Genomic DNA, 8,802 nt, shown 5'->3' with positions numbered 1-8,802 from the left:
GCCCCTTCTCCTTGCCAGTGGTTTGGTGAGGAGATGGGTGAGGGAATGTGACCTGGTCTGATTAGAAGAGAAAGGAACCAGAAAGGTCTGCAGAGAGGCTTCTGGGAATCACTGGCCAATCAGTTTTCTGTGCCTGGATACCAATGATGAGGATGTGATATCCGGAATGACTGCAGCCATCTTGAATCCCTGAGGATGAGGCCAACAGGGTAGGGTAGCTGAATAAACAGAGAGCAAAAAACTGGATTCTTACAGGTGTCAAAGAGCCTTTGAGCTTTTTCCCAGGCAACTGCCAAAGATGGTGGAGGGGCAGGTCCTGGTGCTGGATGGCTGAGGCCATCTTCTGGGCCGACTGGCAGTCAGTGGCCAAATGGGTACTGCTGGGCCGCAAGGTGGTGGTTGTGCACTTTGAGGGCATCAATATTTCTGGAAATTTCTACAGAAACAAGTTGAAGTATCTGGACTTCCTCCGCAAGTGAATGAACACCATCCCATCCCAGGGCCCAAACCACTTCTAGGCCCCTAGTTGCATCTTCTGGTGGACAGTGCGAGGCAGGCTGTCCCACAAGACCAAGCAAGGCCAGGCTGCCCTGGACCGCCTCAAGGTGTCTGATGGGATTCCATGGCTCTACGACAAGGAAAAGCAGATGGTGGTTCCTACTGCCCTCAAGGTTGTGCGGCTGAAGCCTATAAGAAAGTTTGCCGACCTGGGGCGCCTGGCTCATGAGGTTGGCTGGAAGTACTGGGCAGTGACAGCCACCCTGGAGGAGAAAAGGAAGGAGAAGGCCAAGATCCATGACCGGAAGAAAAAACAGCTTATGAGGCTACGGACACAGGCAGAAAAGAATGTGGAGAAAATTTTAAAAGTTCACAAGGTCCTCAGGACCCATGGACTCCTGGTCTGAGCCCAGTAAAGACTGCTTATGCCTCATGTTTGGCCTGGCCTGCCCTTCCTCCATCTCCACCTGGGATATGGGGGCCCAGGACAGCTCTCCAGGTACCACAGGCAGCCTGGGACCCAGAAAGCTGAGACAGAGAAGGGGCTAGCCTTAGTCTCCGCTCCTGTTTCAGAAGGCCTTTCTGTGAGGTTTCTAAGAGTTGGATGGTCAGAACTTATGACCTGCTCATTCGTGAATTTTAGGTAATTGATAGAACCACCAGTTACTGGCAGTATTCAAATACAATGAGCTGGAACACCAAGGGGCATCCATCCTTCCCACGTGGCCACCCTATACTCTGTAGCTGACAGAATGGGAGGAACACAGCTGCTGAAGTGGGCCAGGTTTTAGAGGAGCAAAGACTGGAAGATGTGACCAAGGGGTACAGCATTGCCCCTGCTCTTCCCTCTGTTTTGTGATCAAAAGCAAATAAATTATTTTTTGATTGAAAAAAAAAAGAACCTTTGGGTTGGGGTTGTGACTCAGTGGTGGAGTGCTTGCCTGGCATGTGTGAGGCACTGGGTTCGAGTCTCAGCACCGCATTTGAACAAATAAGTAAATAAAAAATAAAGGTCCATCAACAACTAAAAAAAATATTTAAAAAAAAAAAAGAGCCTTTGAGTAAGGCTACTCAAAAAGCTGAGGCAGGAGGATCACAAGTTTAACACTAACCGCAGCAATTTAGAGAGGCCTTGTTTCAAAATAAAAAAGAACTAGGGATATAGCTCGGTGGTAAAGTGCCCCTGGGTTCAATCCCCAGTACAAAATAAATAAATAAATTTTAAAAATGAGTTAATGAATGGGGACAGTGCTCCAACCCCCAAACCATCCTCTGGCAACTTCTTTGGCAGCACCCAGCAAATGCTTACTGTGTCCTTTCCTTTTGCTGGCACCACCTGAGTCCCCAGTTTGTCCCCACTCCTGGCAGAGTCAGAGCTCAGAGCAGGTGTCTGTGAAATGGAAAGATGGACAGACCTGATTGTGTGGGAGCAGCAAGAGCTGGGCCGAGGGGCTTGGGCAGGGACCCTCCTGCATGCCAGGCCCTGGACAAGAACGCTGTGGACACAGCAGTGCCTGGAAGCTTCCGTCCTGTGTCTTGCCTTGGAATGGGCCATCAGGAGAGCAGCCAGGGTAGGTTCCCCTTTGCAGGCAGCTCTGGATGAGCAGGGTGTCAGCTTCACTAAACTCACTCCAGGGCTCACTGGAAGTTTCCCTCCAGATTGTTCAACTTTCTGGTGGCAACTGAAGTGAGGTCTCTGGGCTGCACCTCGTGTCTCGATCTTGGGAGTCTGGGCACAGTGTTTGGGTCTGACTTGATGAGCTGCATCTCGATCAAGTTCATTTAGGGTCCTCTGTTGTGCCTTGTCTTTCCAAGTGTCCCCCATGTGCCCATTCTCAAGCTTTATCACGTCCACCATCTCATTTCAATCTCAACATTCCTGGAAGATGGAGGATGTCATTCCCTCTTACAGATGTGGAAAGTGGGATCAGACACTTTAAGCAGTATGCCCCAGTCCTACAGGTGGTGAGTGGCAGAACCGGGATTCAAGCTGAGGTTGATAAAATCTCTGGCTTAAGAAGACCTGGGAACTTGACTTTTGAGTCACTCGTCTAATCCACTCTGGCGCTGAGCCATAAGGAAGGCAGGCTCTGGCCCCTGGGTGGGGGTCAGGGGAAGACTGGGTTGGGGGAGGTTCTGCACAGATGGTGAGGGTAGAGGCCTCTTGCTAGGGAAGAATAAGGTTTCTGTCCTTGCACAGTTGGAATGAGGGCCCTGGAGCCAAGCAGCTAGGGCCAGGGCGGGGCCAGCCAACCTTTGGCACGTGAAATGCCACCCTGTGCTCATGGCAGATAATTCTGGGTGATAATTCACCCTACCAGCAGGCACGCGTTCTGAAAGCCCTGTCTGTTCTGCCTCACTGGGTCCCTGCAGGAATGTCAGAGGTCGCAGGCTAGCCTTGGACGTAGGCAGGGTTCAGGCTGGTCTGACGGGTGGGGCAGTGTCTGGGCACTGCCTGGGGCCAGAGGGAGCTTTTGTGCTGTGAGCCCCAGGAGCACCCGCAACTGGGGCGCAGACACCCCACTGGGGAGAAGTAGCTGACCCCCGCCAGGCCCGGGCCTGCTTTCTCTGCTTCTTCAGGGGCAGCCTGGATGCAGCAGGCCATCTGACCCACTCCTTTCTCAGAGCCCGTGGGGCACGCTCCAGCTCCAGGCCCACCCTGCATGCCCTGTCCAGGCCAGCTGCGGGACATTCTTCAGGCAGCAGGTTGGGGCCAGGGGTCTCCCCGCCGGACGCTGGGTGGAATCTCCTAGGGAGATTTGAACGTGCACCACATCCCAGTCCTTGCTCCCCACAACTGTGGAGTATTGGTCGGGGGGCGCCTGGGCATCAGCATGTTTTAAAACTCCCCAGGGATTCTGATATGAGGTGACAGGAGTTGGAGTTGGGAGCCACTGGTGAGGAGCCTGGAGAAAGTGGAGCCGCAGCTCGGCCACCACCAGCTCGTGACCTTGAACACATGACACGGCAGTCTGTTCCTCAGTTTCCTCGTGTGTGAAACGTGGATAGCAACAGCGCTCACTTCACAGGGTGACTGGGAGGATTCCAGGAGAGAGCACTGTAGACTCAGCAGCGTGGTGGGCCCAGAGCCCAGCTCCGCTCCCACGGTGTGGTTCCCACGGATGGTTCCTATTATTTCTCCCTTTCCCACCCTGGCCAAGGGTAGCTTTTAGGGCCTTGAGGTCCAAGGAAGGAATCTCAAGGTCAAAGAGATCCCTTTCAAGGACCACACCATCAGTGGTGACCAGAGGCAGCTCCTTTCCCTCTGACGTGGAAGCTGGTGGGGTGTTGGGCTCTGTGGTCCCGGGTGCGGGGATTCCTGTGACTCCACTCACAGGGCCCCAGGGCTCTCCACTCTTTCAGCACCAAGAACACCCAGGCTTCCCACCTCCCAGTGAGCTTTTGAGGGCAGCAAGGAGACATTCAGCCCGGCACCCCCGCGCCTCCCCCGAGGAAGGGAGCATTCGTGTGGACTGTCCGTGGTGCGTGACCTGCAGGATGGTGGGTGGATCCTCCCTTTGAGCAGAGAGTTAACTGGTCACAACTGTAGCAGCAGCCGCTGCTCCCTGAGCACTCCCGTACCAGGTCTCAGAAAACTGCCCTGGCCTCCTCACTGCCTTTCTGTTCCTGTGGGCCAAGCTGACCAGGACCAGGCTTGGGCAGCCCAGGCCCACCCAGCTCTGTGTCCTCTGACCATACCACCAGAGTGGCCTCAAACTCTCTGTCCAGCCCCATGGCGGTCTTATTGCCACAGACGAGAAATGCCACAGCTTCCCTTGCTGTGCATGTCCCTTTTGGAGACCAGGGTGGGGTCTCAGGCAGGTGTTTGCCCGGGAAGGTAGGTTTTCTCATTTCTCTCTGCTCTCCAGTCTTAGGGGTCTGAAGCTGCCTTTTAGAGATTTCCGTGCGGAACCAGACTTCTGGGTGACCTCAACAAATAAATGAAAGAATTGCAGCTCAGCTGGTGGCCACGACCTTGGCACCAACGGTGGCTTGCTCAGGAGACGGGATGAACCTGTCCATGCTAAGGCAGATCACCCTGTTAGCAGACGTTCACTGTGGGTTCCTGGGTGCTGGTATAGTGAGGGACAAGCTGTGCTCTGACGGAGCCCAAGCTAATAAAGCAATACACACTGATCCAGGAATACAGAGCATGTGACCAGACCAACTTCAGGCTCATTCTAAGGGACAGTCTCCCTGGGGAATGGGGCCCTGAAAGTCACAAGGGAGGCAGCCATGCCTAAGGGCATGTACCAGTGTGCCAGGCAGAGGGACAGCTGATGCGAAGCCCTGCTGGCTGGGAACTTAGGCCAGGGAAGGTGGGGCAGTGGGGAGTAGACAGGCCCCAGGGGAAAGGCCATAGTCCATTTACCCAAAGCCTAGCCATGTTTGGCTTGCATGGGACCAGGGTCAACCCTGGGCAGGGGAATGCAGGGTGAGAGGGGCATGGCCCCAGGGGCCCCTGCTCTAAAGGTGTGGTGCTGTGTTCCTGGTAGGTCTGACCTGTAGAGAGCAGGACCCTCTTGCCAAGGGCCACAGAACAGGGCCTGCTCCCGGGTCGGGGAGTCTCGGAGGGAAGGCCTGGCTGAGCACGTCCATGTGTCTGTGTATCTGGAGGGGAGGGTTGGTCTTAGTCTGTGGCTCATCAGGGGTTTGAGACAGCTCGGGTGGTACCTCAGCCACACTGGAAGGGCCACTAAGTCATAGGGGAGGGAGCCCTTCCCTCAGACCCCACCCCTCCAGTTACTCCAGGACAATCTCTGCTTTCTTGCTGCTACTTGCTGTTCATTTCAGCCTCCATCCCTCCACACTTGCCAATCCTTTTTTAAAATTTTCTTTTCAATGCCAGGCTCTTGAGCAGGCAAGCGCTCAGCCCCATAATCTTCCTTTTTTTTGGGGGGGGGGGTTTGAACCCAGGGGTGCTTAACCACTGAGCCACATCCCCAGCCCTATTTTGTATTTTATTTAGAGACAGGGTCTCACTGAGTTTCTTAGGGCCTCACTAAGTTGCTGAGGCTAGCTTTGAACTCGCAATCCTCCTGCCTCAGCCTCCAGAGCCGCTGAGTTTACCATAATCTTCCTTTTTTGACAAAGGGAGGCGACTGGGCCTGGGGCTTAGCAGGCACAGTACAGACCTGAAGGTAACAAGGCCACTTAATTTCCATGAAGCATCCCCGTTTGTGATCATTTTGTATTCGTGGTCACTGATACTTTCTTTTAATAATTGTAATATAAACTTCCTCTTCAAAAAATTGTTGTTTCATCTGGCTAACAATTTATGAAGTTTCCTTTGGAAATAAAATTATTTTAGTAAGCGGAATGGAATCATCTGAAGAGAAACAGTGTCATCCCACAGATGGGAAAGAGAGGTGACGAAAGTTGTGGGGAGGGTACCCAAGAGGCTGAAGTTTGGGAAATGTAGGCTTATGAGCTTTCCAAGGCTCCTCTCAAATTTCCCGGGTAGGCACTTGCCTTTGTTCTTAGCTCTCCCTTAGCTCCACATCCTGCCCCGGGAGCTTGTGGACACAGCGGTTCTCTCTCTGCAGCCAGCACATGAAGCTGGGGAGTGACTGGGCGACTCTGCCTGACCACCTTTAGGGAGGGCGCACCCTACTTCTCCCCAGAGAGGGGTCTAGTTTTTAGCCGGAGTTGAATTCCATGTAGCTCATCATTCAGTTTAGATTCCAGGAAATGTGGAGCAGCAGGGCCAGTTCATACGGCAAATGAGAACTTTAAGAGAGTTATTAAATGTATGTGTTATGATAAAGATACAGACCACAGCATGTATTATTTATTGATTGATTGATTTGGTGCTGGGGACCGAACCCCGGGCCTGGCACGTGTCAAGCAAGCCCTCTGCCCTTGAGTCACGCCCCAGCCCTAGACCACGGTATTTAGTTAAGACTTTTAAGTCAAGCTTTTGATCAAGGATTTTATTTATACATAGGCCACCTTAATGCTAAAAAAAAGGAATTGTGGCAACTTACAAAAATAGATAAAATACGATAGAATAAAAATAAAGATTAGATCAGGGTAAAGGTACAAGCGGAAAACCAGAATGGAGTGGGTCCAGCAGGAGAATCAGTACAGTTGTTAAAAGTGATCTCAAATTTGACTTTGAGCTTCCAGAGCCACAACCAAGAAGAAAACAAACTAGTTACAAGATTCCTAACAACAGTTAATTTGGGGTTTTGGCTTAAAAACAGACCTGTTTCAAATCTTGCCTCTCTACTCGTTAGGAAACTGACCCTGAGTTGATTGCCTAACCTCTCTGACCCTGAGGTTCATCACCCAGTAAAGGGAAAATGATGCCAACCTGGGGGGCCTTGGGCAGATGAGTGAGGGAGCCTGTCAAGCTGCTTGGGTCCTCTGCAGCCCTCTGTCCTCACTAAGCCACAGGTCCTTAGCTGAATGAGTTAACGTCCCTACCTGTGGCATGGAGGAGGTGAGGCTGGGATCCAGACGGACCTCCTTAACTAATTCCCGTCTCTGACGGCCACACAGTACTGTGTCCTTCTGAGACCACAGCCATCTCCAATGGAGCAAAAGCTGCTCTGGAACACACGGGCTTTCAGGCGCTCTCAAATCTTTCCCTGGGAAATTGCCTGGCCTCACCTTCTGCGCTGTCTCCAAGACAGAGGCGCTCTTCCTTCCTCCCCGGAGACAGCCTGGGGACTGGGGTGTGGCCTTGTGATAGAGAACTTACATAGCAAGTGCCAAGCCCTAGTTCTACCCCTAGCACTGGGAAAAAAATAAAAAATAAGATCTGGAAACGTCGAGGGAGGAATCCAAGGCAGCAGCCAAAGCCCCTTCATGCAGCATGTTGTTCAGAAACACGAGACTGCTTCCTTTGGCTTCACAGCCAAGGTCAGTAAGAAGTGTTGGCCCTCCCTGGTCCAGGCCCTTCCTTGTTTGAAGTACCTGTTGCCAAATGTAATAAAGCCCAAGATTGATTAAAAAAACAATCTGATGGGGTCAGGTTTCCTTTAGAGCTTCCAAGTTTGCGGAGACGGACTGCTTCCAGTTCCCCACACACATCCTTCCCTATCTTCCATCGCAGACAGGAAAAAAATCCAATTACAATCCACCTTAGATTTTCCTTTTCTCTGTCAATTTAAATTCAGCTTTGCTCCAGACACAGCTGGCTTGGCATGCAAGGTTCTGTACTAGCTGGCCCCAGTCCACTTCTCGTGGCTTCTCTCCTGGCCACACTGGATGAGAGCAATGGCCACTGCTTCTGGTGCTGGCATAGAGTGGCCACAGGTGGCAAAGAACATGTACTGACCAGTCCTGAAACCCCAAGTCTGCCAGAGGCTAAGCTGCTGTGTGACTCTGGGTAAGTCCCTTTGCCTCAGAGTCCTCAACTATAAAATGGGCACATTCAGAGTGTTTATCTCCACTGTCAGGAGGATGCAAGGTCCTGCGTGTGGCTTGGTTCTATCACCCGACTCTGAACACTGAATCTCCCCTCAGTTGCCTATGTGACCAGTGGCCTAACCTCTCTGGACTCCAGTGTGACCGTCTGTGAAATGAGGAAAAGAGCTGTAAGCTCTTAGCATGTAAGCTGAAAACAGAAAGGGACTGTTGTGTATATGGGGACTGTGACCAGCATCATGCCCCCTGGAAAACAAGGCTGCTTGTCGTTTAATTTTTCAAAACCAGTCTGGTCTCAGACTAATGAAGAAATAGGGCTTCAATGCGTCTCGTGTGGGTAGACTACAGTGTCACAACACAACCTGGGAAGACCCACACCCAGGGCCCAGGCAAAGGCCAGGCCCATAGCCCTTTGAAGAGGCTGTAAGTTGGGTGGGGAGGCTGGAAGTGTCCTCCTCTATGAGTCACAACTGGCCTGGCTGGATGTCATTGTCCCCCTTGATTCCAGGGGTGTATTATAGCTTAAGCAAAGCAAATCACCTGATGACGGAGGGAGAGATGTACTCTGCACAAAATCCACTTCCTTGCCCTCTTGGCTGGGCAGCTGAACTTCTAACAGGGCAGCTGGGTGTTCAAACCTACCGATATGCAGGGAGCTGGCAGGTGGGCGCAGGGAAGGGGGCAGGTCCAGGGGCTGTCGGGATTGGCACGGGTACCTTCAAGGTGCTGGAGTCTTTGCCTTCCCAGGCAGAGCTGCCTCCGAGCCAGGAGAATAAAAGGTCGACACAAAGCCCTTTGGAAGGAGACTGGCTGTGTGTGCCTTGAAGCCATCTTTCTAAACCTTTCTGGACCTATTTTCTTTTTTCAGCAAAAAAGGGAGTTTCTTTAAGTGGCTATAGAATGTCTTTCCAGCTCTAAAATTACTGTGTG

General features: G+C 52.2%; 1 pseudogene across 1 annotated transcript; it reads left to right on the top strand.

Annotated features, from left to right (window-relative positions):
- The first annotated feature begins 464 nt into the window (after positions 1-464).
- On the top strand, positions 465-1,380 carry LOC306645476 (large ribosomal subunit protein uL13-like; annotated as a pseudogene). The gene has a single exon. The product of its transcript is annotated as a large ribosomal subunit protein uL13-like (transcript).
- The last annotated feature ends 7,422 nt before the right edge of the window (positions 1,381-8,802 follow it).

The sequence above is a fragment of the Sciurus vulgaris genome (genome assembly GCF_902686455.1).
Source record: "Sciurus vulgaris genome assembly, chromosome: 15".
Classification (NCBI taxonomy): domain Eukaryota; kingdom Metazoa; phylum Chordata; class Mammalia; order Rodentia; family Sciuridae; genus Sciurus; species Sciurus vulgaris.
The sequence above is the reverse complement of the archived record's forward strand: the minus strand, read 5'-3'. Positions and strand labels throughout refer to the sequence as shown.